We start from the raw sequence: 13,320 nt of genomic DNA on the forward strand, positions 1-13,320 counted from the left end.
TCTTATTAAACACATTGGACATTTGAAGGGGCAGAATTTAATCTTACTAATTAGTAGAAGAGAATTCTGGCCTGGTCTCTTTAAGCGTAAGTGATATTTAAACACCGGTCTATATTTACACACAGATTTCTATTTCCTGTCCCAGGTGACTTTTCTGGCAAGCTGTGCAGAGCTAAACGGGGAAGGAGAGATGAAGAGGTATAGGAGAGCCAATGACAGCGCCAAACTTTGCGTAACCTCTCTGGGATTGCACCTAGTGCTCCTGGGGTTTTATTCCTAGTGGCTCTTCCTGGTCGTTGGGGTCCTCCCACCTAGCAGAGCTGGAGCCTCTCTGGATGCTTGTAGGAGAGGGCGGAGCAGCTGCCCCTCACTCTTCTCTTGTGTGCCTTGTGAAACTTGGAATAGTTCATACATAAAATTGCAGGTGGTTTTTAAGGTGGGGAGGTGGGGGTTTGGCACTGCCTTTCCTTATTATTCTGCCAAGTCATCCTGAGGACTGAGGACGGATGCTCTTTAATATGATTTGCCCTGGCTCTAACTCTGGTGAGATTACAGGGACCAGAGGGCCCACTCTAGGAGTGGAGGACAGACAACTCCTGGGAAAGCCAAATCAGAGAACTCAGCTAGAACCTGTCCCCCAACACCGAGCTGTTTCCCAATATCTAGAACACACTCCCGCATGTGTGGCAAGAGTGGGTGTGTAAGGCTGCCTCTGAGTGCCCCTAGTCAGCCCACTGATCAGAAGCCTGGAGACTGGAGAGGGCCAGAGAGGGCAGGGGAAGACAGGACAAGTCTCGGGCTGACTTCATAAAGGGAAGAGTGTGGGTGGCCCTAGAAACACCACAGGCTGACCAGACGGGAGCCCTGGTTCTCCCCACCCAGGAAGCCTGAGGCAGGCTGTACCAGTGAGGGTACAATGTGGCCTTAGAGCACTTCTGAAGCCAAGTTACCCCACCCCCTTGCATTCAGGTGCAGCCCAAGGGTTGATGAACTGTCCTTAACCCGACTGAAGAGATTCCCCTTGCCCAAATGGATGGATCAATAGATGCAAAGTGCTCCCTTAAATGCCCCCGAGCTGGCAGGAGAAGGAAATCCCCCCTGTGTCAGCATCTGAGGAGTGAGGGAGACATGTTTCCACTAACAGGATGGTCTTCAGTATGAGGACCCTTTCTCCACTGATTATCCTTTGACTACAGGAGAGTGGGTCCTGTGACCTGCAGAATGCTGGGGTGCCTGAGGGTTAGTGAGAGGGTCAGAGAATGTACATGGACATTCTGATTTTCCACAGGTGTATATAACGAGGTGCCACTCCATGTACCTTTCACTGCATCCATGTTTTCTAATATTTTCATATAGGTGAACAACAGGTTTTCCCAGTTAAAAGTTTTCTTGGTTTGTTTTCTTACATGGCAGTAGCAGCAGGGAATAAAACATTAATTCATTTAAAGGATCACTGCATGTACATATAATTATGCAGTCAAAACATTTGCTTTTTAAAAAAAATCCCAACATTCATAATAACTTTTGATTATTATTGCTGTGTGAGTCAATGGCTAAAGCACAGTGACTACACGTGGAGAGGCTGTGCTCTGCCCCATCTTCTGGTATGGAAAATAGAAATAGAAAGGGAGTCTGCGAATTTGGAAATACGGGAGACACTGCCCTGTACCAAAGAGAGGGCTAACACTGGTGGCTCTCAGTCTTCCTACCTATACAGATCAGAATCTAAAAAACAGCTGTAGTGTATAGGCAGTATCAAAGAATGGTTAACTCATACCAAAGTCAAGGTCTGAGGTATGCCCCGTGTTTCCTAGGCATTTTAAAGAGGCTATGTAACACCTGCACGGGCTGAAACAGGTGAATGTGAGAGTCTGCAAGGTACGGTGATGGAAGCTGAGAGAGACCCAGCTGCACTCACTGGGTGCCAAGCACTAAGTTTGGAACATGTTCTCACTCACGTGATCCTCACAGCAGCCCTACAAGCCAACTACTGTCATCATCATTTCCATTCTAAGAAGGGAAAACTAAGGCACAGAGAGGTAGGTTAAGCTGCTCCGGGTCTCTCAGCAGAGCCAGGATTTGAGCACAGCAGGCTTCCAGGAGCACATTCTCAGCAGCACTCTGCCTTTAACCAGGCCTCTCCTTGTAAAGGGGAACTACCTGCGTTTCCTGGTTTACCTGATTGACTGAAGAAGGGCCTCCCTGGGCCTCTGGGCTCAGAGCCACAACCTCAAGAGATGGTTTGATAGCTTCCCCAGCACAGACTGTCCCTTAGCTCAGTGTTTCTCAGGGTAGGATCTTCAGAACACTGGGTCCGCCGCACGTTAAATTTTACACGAAGAAAGGGGCTCCGTGGTCAAACATGTTTGGGAAATGCTGGGCCACACGATATGCTGGCCTGCAGGGCTTGCGCTCACGTGGAGAGCCCAAGCCTTTTATCTGATAAACTTTAAAAACTCATGCTACTGAGGACTTCCAGTCTCCAATGCGACACCTGGGAAGCCTGGAAAGTTGCCACTCCATCCTAACAGAAAGGAAGCTGAACAAACAGAAAACTCAAGAACTCTTCTTAGATCTGTAAGAGAAGTGAGGTCATAAGGCAAACTACTGCCCCCCAAACTGAAGACAATGCCAGGCAAATACAGAGAATCTCAACTCACCAGAGCAGAGAGCTCCGTGAGAGCTAGCGCTGGGGGAGGGAAACCGCTGTAGTTATCAACTAACAGCTGGAGGCTCCGAGTGCACAACTCTCAGAGCTGAATACCAGGGCCACCTGGTCGTCTGGGCCCACACTACTGTGAGTTAGAACCTGAAGTTCTAACGAGGTTCTCGCAGTGAATATGGAGGAAAAATCCTCGTGCTTTCAGCAGGGAAGGGGAAAGGGAACCATTTTCAAATAGGCCAGAGCATTCTGTTCTCCTTAACAAAGTCTGTTCTCAAGAGGTAACCACTGTTTAACCAGAGCCTAACATGCTGGGGTTTTATCAGAGCCAACTGACCTGGGGGAAAGAAAAAACTCAGCTCCAGTCCCCTCTGGCCTTCCCAGGAGAAAAGGGAAATTCACAGCTCCATTCTAGCCATCCTACTCTCAGGCAGGGCCCCCCACCCCTGGGTGTGGGGACTAAGGTGGACTCAGTGAGGCTCAGTCCAGAAGCACAGGCTCACTAAGAACTGAGGCCTAATCAAAGGACTGGGATAGGCTTCCCTCCCTCCACAAGTCTTCCCGCCACATTACTAATAGCCTATTTACAGCAGTCACCCAGTGCATTGTGTAGAACTATCAGGGGAAAATTACAAGGTACATTAAAAGGCAAAAAACACAGCTGGAAGAGATAGAGAAGCATTAGGCAGGGATGTTGGAATTATGAGACTAGGGATGTAAAACAGCTAAGATGAACACACTAAAGGCTCTAATGGATAAAGTAAACAGCATGAACGAACGAATGGGCAATGTTAGCAGAGAGATGGAAATTCTAAGAAAGAACCAGAAAGAAATGCTAGAGACCGAAAGCAGTGAGCCCAACCAGATGTTGTGTACAAGAACCCCATTTAAAGACACATACAGATTAAAAGAAAATGAATGGATAAAGATATACATGTCAACACTAATCAAAAGAAAGCAGAGCAGATTTCAAAGCCAAAAAAGTTACCTCCTAATTTTAAGCAGGGCAGACGTCAAAGCAAAGAACGTTATCACGGATAAAGAAAGGCATTACATAAAGATAAAGGGATAAACTCTCTAAGAAGTCATAATCCTTAACTTGCTGTGCCCAACAACAGAGCATCGAAATACATGATGCAAAAATGGACAGAACTACAAAGAACAGCAGATGATTTCACTATTGAAGTTGAAGACTTCAACACTCTTCTATCAGAAATGGGTAAATTCAGCAGGCAGAAAATGAGTAAGGTTGTAGTCAAACACACCATCACCACCAATCAGCTGGAATAATCAGCATCTTATAGACCATATCCAACAGCAGAATACACATTCTTCTCAAGTTCACCTGGAACATTCACTGAGATAGACCATACTCTGGGACATAAAAACACAGTGACAAATTTAAAAGAACAGAAATCATACAATGTCTGCTCTTGACCTCAATGGATTAAACTAGAAATCAACACAAAAAGATATCTGGAAAATCCTAAAATACATGGGGATTAAACAACACTTCTAAACAACACATGTGTCCAAGAAGAAATCTCAAGAGAAATTTAAAACACTTTTTACCTAAATGAAAATGAAAAGACAGCTTATCAAAATTTGTGGGATACAACAAAAGCAGTCTTTACAGGGAAATTTATACCATTAAATGTATATATTAAAAAAAGAAGGATCCAAAATCAGTCACATAAGTTTCTACCTTAGAAAACCTAAAAGCCTCAATTAAGCATAAGAAAAAAAATAAGAATTAGAGCAAAAATCAATGAAATTGAAAACAAAATCAATAAAGAAAAATCAACCAAACAAAAAACTGATTCTTTGAAAAGATCAGTAGCATCAATAGGCCTCTAGTCAGGCTACCTAGGGGAAAAAAAAAAAAAAAAGAGAGAGAGAGAGAAAGAAAGAGAGGACACAAATTACAAATATTAGAAATAAAAGAAGGTACATTACTAGATTCCATGGATGCTAATGGAATAATAAAGGAATACTATAAACAACTCTATGCCTGCAAATTTGGTAACCTAGGTGAAACAGACCAATTCCTTGAAAGACAATTTGCAGAAACTCACACAAAAAGAAATAGACAGTCCAAATAGGGCTGTATCTACTAAAGAAATAGAATCAATAATTAATAACCTTCTAAAACAGAAAGCACCAAGCGCAGATGGGTTCCTTGGTAAATTCTTTTTAAAAAAAATTTTTTATTTTTTATTTTATTTTATGTTAAATAAAGATATTGGGCATTGAACCCAGGACCTCATGCATGCTAAGCATGTGCTCTACCACTGAGCTATACCCACCACCCCCTTCACTGATGAATCTATCAAACATTTAAGGAAGAAATTATATCAATTCTCTACAATCTCTTTCAGAGGATGGAAGCAAAAGTAATACTTCCTAACTCATTCTATGATGCAGCATTACTCTAATAGCAAAACCAAAGACTCTGCAAGAAAACTATAGTGCTCTATGACTCATGAACACAGATGCAAAGGTCCTTGACAAAATATTAGCAAATCAAATCCAACAATGCATAAAAAGAATTATACACCTCAATCAAGCAGATTTATCTCAGGTATGCAAAGCTGGTTCAACACATGAAAATCCATTAATGCAACCAATCATGTGAAAAGGCTTCACAAGAGAAATCACATGATCGTATCTATAGATGTAAAAAAGCATGTGACAAAATCCAGCACTTGTCCATGATAAAAACTCTCAGTAAACTAAGTATAGAGGAGAACATCACCAACTTTATAAAGATCCACAAGAAACCCACAGCTAACATCACATGTAATGGCAAGAAACTTGAAGCTTCCCCACTAAGATCAGGTACAAGGCCAGAATGTTCCTTCCTTTTCAATATTATATTGGAAGCTTGAGCTGATTTATTAAGACAAGAAAAGGAAGGGAAAGGTGTACAGATTGGGAAGGAAGAAATAAAACTGTCCTTATTCATAGATAACATGATTATCTATGTAGAAAATTCAAAAGAATCAACAAAAGAACTCCTGAATAACAAGTAATTATAGCAAGGTTACAGGATACATGTTTAATACATGAAAGTCAATTGCTTTCCTATATACCCGTAATGAACAAAAGGAACTGAAAATTAAAAACACAGTATCATTTATATTAGCACCCCCCCACCCAAAATACTTAGGTATAAACCTAACACAATATACAAGATCTATATGAGGAAAAGTACAAAACTCTGATTTTAAAAAGTCAAAGAAGTAAATAAATGGAGAGATATTCCATGTTCATGGATAGGAAGATTCAACATCGTCAAGATGTCAATTCTTCCCAACGTGATCTACAGATTCAATGCAATTCTAATCAAAATCTCAGCAAGTTATTTCCGGAATTTACAAACTGATTCTAAAGTGTACACAGACAGTCAAAAGGCCCAGAACAGTCAACAGAAAAACAGAGTTGAAGGACTGACATTATGTGACTTCATGACTTACTATAAAGCTAAAGTAATCAAGACAATGTGGTATTGGAAAAAAACAGACAAATAGATCAATGACACAGGACAGAGAGCCCAGAAATAGATTCACATACATAGAGTCAACTGATCTTTGACAAAGGAACAAAGGCAATGCAATGGAGCAAAGAGAATCTTTTCAACAAATGGCACTAGAACAACTGGGCATCCACAGGCAAAACAATGAATCTAGACACAGATCTTACATCCCTCAAAAAACTTAACTCAAAATGGATCACAGATAGAGATGTAAAATGAAAAACTATAAACCTCCTAGGAAATAACAGAGTAGATGTTCTAGATGGCCTTGGGTATAGTAATGACTTTAGATACTGCACCAAAGGCATGTCCCATGAAAAGAAGAGTTGATAAGCTGAACTTCACTAAAATTAAAAAAATTCTGCTCTGTGAAAAGTGTTGGAAGGCAGAGATATTGAATAATATCCTCTGAACTGAGAAGGAACTTTGAGACCAAAAAGCAATGCAGGCAACTCCATAAAGCACAATCATGAAAGTTTATTGTGGGCACTTTCACATAGATAGGAAGGACTGAGTGGATTATGACCAAGAGGCATTCCCAGCTGCTCCCCACACCACCGAAAGGGGTGCAGGGAAATGAAAGGGGCCAAAGCTAAACACAGAATCTGACTACGAGGGAAAATCATATCTGCACTGAGAGGAACTAGGGTTTTCTTCTTCCCCCAGGGGGTCTCATGACCATCTGGTTCAGCAAAAGGCGTTCTTTCAGCTTCATATCAGATGAAGGCCAGGGTGAAAGCTGATAGGGAACCTATATGGCTTGGGTGCATTCCTTGTGAGTAGACTGAAGTGCAGTCCTGCAGAGAGAAGAGCAGTAGGACTGTGGGCCTAAATGGAGCTGACACAGTAGAGTCAGTGTGAGCCAGCCACACAAAGTCACTTACAAGAGAAAGAAAAACAAGCAAAAACTGGGAGAAAGTATGTACAAAAGATATATTTGATAAAATATTGAAATGCAAATTAAAACAACAATGAGATACCACTATAAACCTATGAAAGTGGCCAAAATCCAGAACTATGACAGCACCAAATGCTGGCCAGGATATGGAATAACAGGAGTTCGTTCACTGCTGGTGGGAATGCAAAATGCTACACCCACTTTGGTAGACAGTTTGGTGGGTTCTTACAAAACTAAACATACTCTTACCATATTATCTCACAATTGTACTCCTTGGTATTTACTCAAATAAGCTGAAAACTGATGTCCACACAAAAACTTGCACATAGATGTTTATCGCAGCTTTAGGCATAATTGCCAGAACTTGGAAGCAACCAAAATGTTCTTCAGTAGGTGGTACTGAAAATAGACTGTGACACATCTAGACAATGGAATATTATTCAATACTAAAGAGAAATGAGCTGTTAAGCCATGAAAAGACATGGAGGAAACTTAAAGGCATATTACTAAGTGAAAGAAGACAATCTAAAAAGATTACTTACTGCATGATTCCAACAACATGACATTCCAGAAAAGGCAAAACTATGGAGATGGTAACAATAACAGTGGCTGCCAGAGTCTGAGGGTCAGAGGGATGAATAGGCAGAGCACAGAGGATTTTTAGGGTAGTGAAACTGTTCTGTATGATACATGTTGTTACACATTTATCCAAACCAATACAATGCACAACACCAAGAGTGAACTCTAATGGAAACTATGGACTTTGGGTGATTATGATGTGTCAGTGTGGGCTCATCAATTGTAATTAACATACCACTCTGGGAGGGATGGTGATAATGGGGGAGGCTATATGTTTGTGTAGAGGCAGGAGGTATAGGAGAACTCTAACTTTTGCTTAATTTTGCTGTGAAGGTAAAACTGCTCTAAAAACATAAAGTCTACTAAAAAAAAAAACTATGCTCTTAACCTCACCAAAACCCCCACACATACAAACTTTCATCTTTCTCCCTTCACTGAGATCGAGGAAGAAAACAAACAAAGGATAGCTGGCAGGGAAACAACCTCCCGGAGGGGCATCTCCAGCTTGAAGGGGTGATGTGGGAATGGGTCACAGAGAGTCATAAGCAGGTGAGCTTAACCAGGTCCTAAACCCAGTCTTACTCTTTAGATCCTCCAGATGTACTAGATTAGCACCTGTGATATGTTAGTAGACAACACAGTCCTAAGTATCAGCAAATGTAGAAATGGCATCCTTAAGACTGAGCTCTTTCAGACAGTTCACAGATCCTAGGATTCTCTCTGTTCACTGCAGCAAGCATGCCATGGCTGAAAGCAAACATATGCACAAAAAGGTTTTTTACTTACTCTTCATGGAATGCAGAATTCCCTTGGTCACAAGGCTATATTGTGGGTGTGACATGCTGGGGGTGGGGGAAGGGATAAATTCACAAGTTCACAAAGGGGTATGCAAAGCATTTACTGAAACAAAGTTTTTCAGTTTTTATCCAGTTCTGCTGGCCTTCACCAAACCCATGTCACTGGTTTACAGTGGTTACTGAACCATTTAGAAAACATTTTTGTAGCTACTCATGTTTTTCCTTCCTTCCATCCTCCTTCCCTCCCTCCTTTTCTCTTTTCCTTTCTTTCTTTCCACCTTTCTTTTTTCAGTAGTACTATTCAATAAAAGAATGTTCATCCAAGCTGCCCAGCTCCTACCCAAGAACCAGCCCTGAAACTGCTGTTTCAAGGACAGATTTTTACAACGTGGGACCGAATTCAAATCCTGGTTAGGCCATTTCCTAGCCATGTGCCTGTGGCTAAGCAAATCTCTCCAGCTTGGGCTCTTACTATAAGAGTTAAAAGTAACTAAATTAACTAATTAAATTAAAATTGATTACAAGGAAAGAGGATTAACAGAGATGCCTCACTCCCTGGCTATTGGGGCTGAACAGGCCCTGCAACCTGCTCCCTCTCTCTCGCACACTTGAAACCAGGATATGCTGTTTGTTTTCCAGTCATCAGTCTCAGGTTACTTACTTCAAATATTAACCACAAGGGTGGTGTGTTAACCTCGATAACATTTGAAGAATCATGGTCAGGTTAGACCTTGGAATGTCCAGGGAGGAGGGTGAGGACGAAGGTGGGGGAGAAGTGATGACCTTGATGACTCCTCAACCTTGGAGCCAGGGACACGTCCAGTCTCCATTTGTCTCCATGTGTCTTCCCACCCTGCACCAAGCCAGCAGTGAGTGTGTCACAGCACCTTCAAAGGGAGCATCAGCTCCAGCATTAGCTGGATTGACTTTACATTCTTCTTAGACGGCTTATGGAGGCTGTTTGCTAGTGGGTAGAGCATGTGTGCTTTGGAGTCTGGTCTGAGTTCTTCCCAGCTCTGCCACTTATTAACTACATGGCCTCAGGCCGTCACTCACTGTGCTTATTTTAGAATGGAGATACGGACAGGACATGGTTCACAGGATTGCTGGGACAATGTGACAATACTAATAACCACACAGTGCTAACTCTGTGCAAGACACTGCCTTCAGCACTTTAACGTTTATGACCTCGTTTACTCCTCCCAATGAAACCACAAGGTTGCTACATCCACTACCACCATTTTATAAATAAGCAAACACAGTCCAGAAAGAGGCCACTTCACCTGTCTGAGGCCACACGATAAGACGTGGAGCTGGGATCCGAGTCAACACTGAACAATCTGGCTTCATAACTCGTGTTTAATCACCTCACAAGACTGCTTTTTAATGTTATATACTATCTCTTCTAAAGGAAGTAACATATGCAAAATGCCTGGCACTTAGTAAAACTGCATTAAATAGTAATGTGGAAATAATAAATAATCCTTCTATTTCCCCATGCCCCGCCAGCCTATGGAGTTCATACAAACAATAACAACAGCAATTTCACTTGACAGCTCTGCCTGCAGAACACAAACCCCAAAGTCTCCCAGAGTTATTCCTGGAGTGTCTCCTGTCCTTTCACATTTGCCCTTCCCTGAAGGCCTCGTCCTTAAAAGTCCCTCGACAGTGGGGCTTCACTCTGCTTCCATTGTGAGTATCATCTGCGCCCTGCCCTGGAGCCAAACCTCTCATCAAGTTCCCTGATCCCTAATCATAAATGGGGAACTTGGGTCATAGCAGTTAACATCATCACCTTGGAGACCAGTAACTCTGCTGGGTTCTCCATCAACTGTGTACCACTACATTCAATAGACATTTCTGAAGCAACTATTATGTTATGGAAATGATGCTAAAAAGACATATAAAAATGAACATACAAGCAAATCAGTATGCCCAGACTGTTACCCTATAGCAGCTCAGGAACCCCTGATGCCTACAAGTACTAAGGTCCCACCCAAGATCAGCCTTTCTTGCCATGTCATTAAAAATAATGTGGGCTAGCAAGGGAGGGTATGGCTCAAATGCTTAGCATGCATGAGGTCCTGGGTTCAATCCCCAGCACCTCCTCTAAAAATAAATAAATAAACCTAATTACCTACCCCCACAAAAAAAAAAAAAGGTTGTAAAAGAGAAAGTGTTGTATTGGTGCTGTTGGTGGTGGTGGTGGTGGTGGTGGTGGTGGGTGTGCAGTTTAGGAAAACACCCAAGCAATACTCGATAGTACTTCTTTACTTTAAGTGATCATCTTTAATTTGAATTCTTGCCAAGGAAATTATGTTAACTTTTGCTTCCCATCTAATCAAGGAAAGCACTTGAAATTCACCTGGGCATTGCAGCATTGTAAACTGCCTTTCTACCCATTACCAAGGGTTTTGTCCATGGTCTCTCAAGGATTTTGGAATGGAATTACTCTAGACCAAAATGTCCTAATTTACTCTGGGGCACTTCATTCCTCAGAGGAAGTCACTATAAATTTAGAAAACCAACCCTACTTCTCTTCCAGTCACGGGGACACAGGACCCCAGAACAATGATGTGTCTGGTTCCCCAGGTGACCATCGGGAGAGAATTAGACCAGATTTCTAGGAAAATAGTCTACACAGATTTTAATTTTATGAAAACTGAAACTGAGGAAATTGTAGTTATTTTTCTACAGCCTTAAACTTACTAAAAATACAGGCAAAAGCAAGATACTTCCAATGAGGCGGAGGAAGGGAAAAGCATTCAGAAGCTGGAAACAGGCCTGTGTGAGAGGACAGTACTTACCTGCTACCTGTGAAGAGAGTTCTCAGGGCTCACAAAACTAGTTTAACCAAACTCTGTCCTATAAGACCCTCCAGTTTCAAAAAGATTTTTTATTTACAATTGTGCTCCAATATTTTTCCAATTATTACAGGGAAGTGAAATTTTTCTTTTTTTAAATCAGAAAAAAAAATTTTTAAGGTAGATAATTTTCAGGGGAAAAAAGCATATTCTGAGATAGTAGCAAAATCTGTCATTATAAACAGAAAAGATTGGGGACTCAAATTTCCTGTTTAAAAGTACATGTAGGACTATTTCTAAGTCCCTTCAGAGTTTAATTTTACCTTAATTTATTGAGAATTCAGAGCCTTGCATCGTCTACTGTGCAAAAAGGTACAAGGTCCAGCACTAGGGAAACCCTGAACTCGACAGGGAACTGGGAGGTCAATGACAGTGTGAGGTGAGGACTGCAGGAGGCTTACTGTGTGATTCTGAGAGCGCCTGAGTCCAGCCCCCACATCCTGACCCCCCATCATCGCTCCCCTAACCAACAGAAGTCCTCCTGGGAAGCTCTGTGCAGCCTGATTGCTCCACAGGCCAGGCCTCAGGGGAAACTCATCTTTTGGTCAAACTTTTGTGAAGCAGAATTAGAAAAATGAATGTAGGGAAAAAGAGCTAGAAAAACTATCAAGGAGACAGAGGAGGGGCTTGGGTCTAGAAGCCAAAAGTCACACTGCTGGAGGAGGGGCAGGGGAGCCCCGGAGTCAGCGAGTGCTTCAGATCCAAGGGATCTGGAATTGTTCAATGGTCCTCAAAGCTCACTCTATGGACCAGCAGCATCAGCATCACCTGGGAACTTGCTTCAAATGCAAATTCTCAAGCCCCAACCAAGACTGACCAAATCCAAATTCTGAGACCAGCACCCAGCATTCTGCTTTCAAAAGCCTGCCAGGTGATTTGATGACTGCTACAGTTTGAGAACAACTGGTTTAATGAAGTACTATGTTCAAAGTATTAAGACCCTGCCCAACTCTCCTTAAATGGTATTAAGAGCAAAGGATATAATTTGTGTCACTTTTGTTTAAGAAAGGGGGTGAATTTGTTTCTTTTTGCTGCTGAAAAAATGATCATAACTTAATGGCTTTAAAACAATACAGATTTATTGTCTCACAGTTTTGAAAGTCAGAAGCCCAAAATCAGTCCTACTAGTCTACCATCAAGGTGTTAGCTGGGCTGGTTCTTTCTGTAGGCTCTCGGGGGAGAATCCGGCTCTTTGTCTTGTTAGCTTTCAAGGCTGTCCTTCTCCTTTGACTCAGGACCCTTTCCTCTATCTTCAAAGGGTAGCATCTTTAAATCTCTCATTCCCACACTGCCTCCTCCCCTAACTCTTACTCTACTGCCCCCCCTTTTATAAGGGCCCTTGGGATTACAATGGAGCAACTCAGGATAATTGTCTCTTATCCATATCCTTAATCACACCTACAAAATCCCTTTTGCCATGAAAGGTAACATTCACAGGTTCTGGGGATTAGGATGGAGATGTTGAGGGGAAAGCATTATTCTGTCTACTACAGGGAGGACCATAAGAATATGCATTTCCATTTGCTTGTACCCACATAGATACACACTGTATTGATGCACAGAAAACAAATAAAAGTGATTCCCTATGGGTAGTGTGGGAAATGGGTGATGGGAGACAGAGATGGGACCAAAGACTCTCTTCCCAAAGTACACTTTTCATACTATTTTGAACTTTGAGCTAGGCAAATAAATTACCTATTACAATGTATCAACAGTAAAAAATAAAAAGAATGAGAAATTTCTAAGTACTGTTGGGCTGTTCTGCTTGAACATGACGTGTCAGAGACTAAACCACCAGGAAATCTGGAGTCACAGGAGTTCTAAGTATTAAGAGAAAAGTGTTCTAGTGGTGATGTAGTTACAAGGGGAAGAAAAAACCAGATAAAAGAATGGCCCCTCTGGCTTGGGTGTGAACAAAACAAGACAGGCTCTAAGTCATGGATGAAGACCAAGCCCAGCCTCTAATGAAAAGTTACTGCTTTAGT

Source organism: Vicugna pacos, chromosome 3 (genome assembly GCF_048564905.1).
Source record: "Vicugna pacos chromosome 3, VicPac4, whole genome shotgun sequence".
Taxonomy (NCBI): domain Eukaryota; kingdom Metazoa; phylum Chordata; class Mammalia; order Artiodactyla; family Camelidae; genus Vicugna; species Vicugna pacos.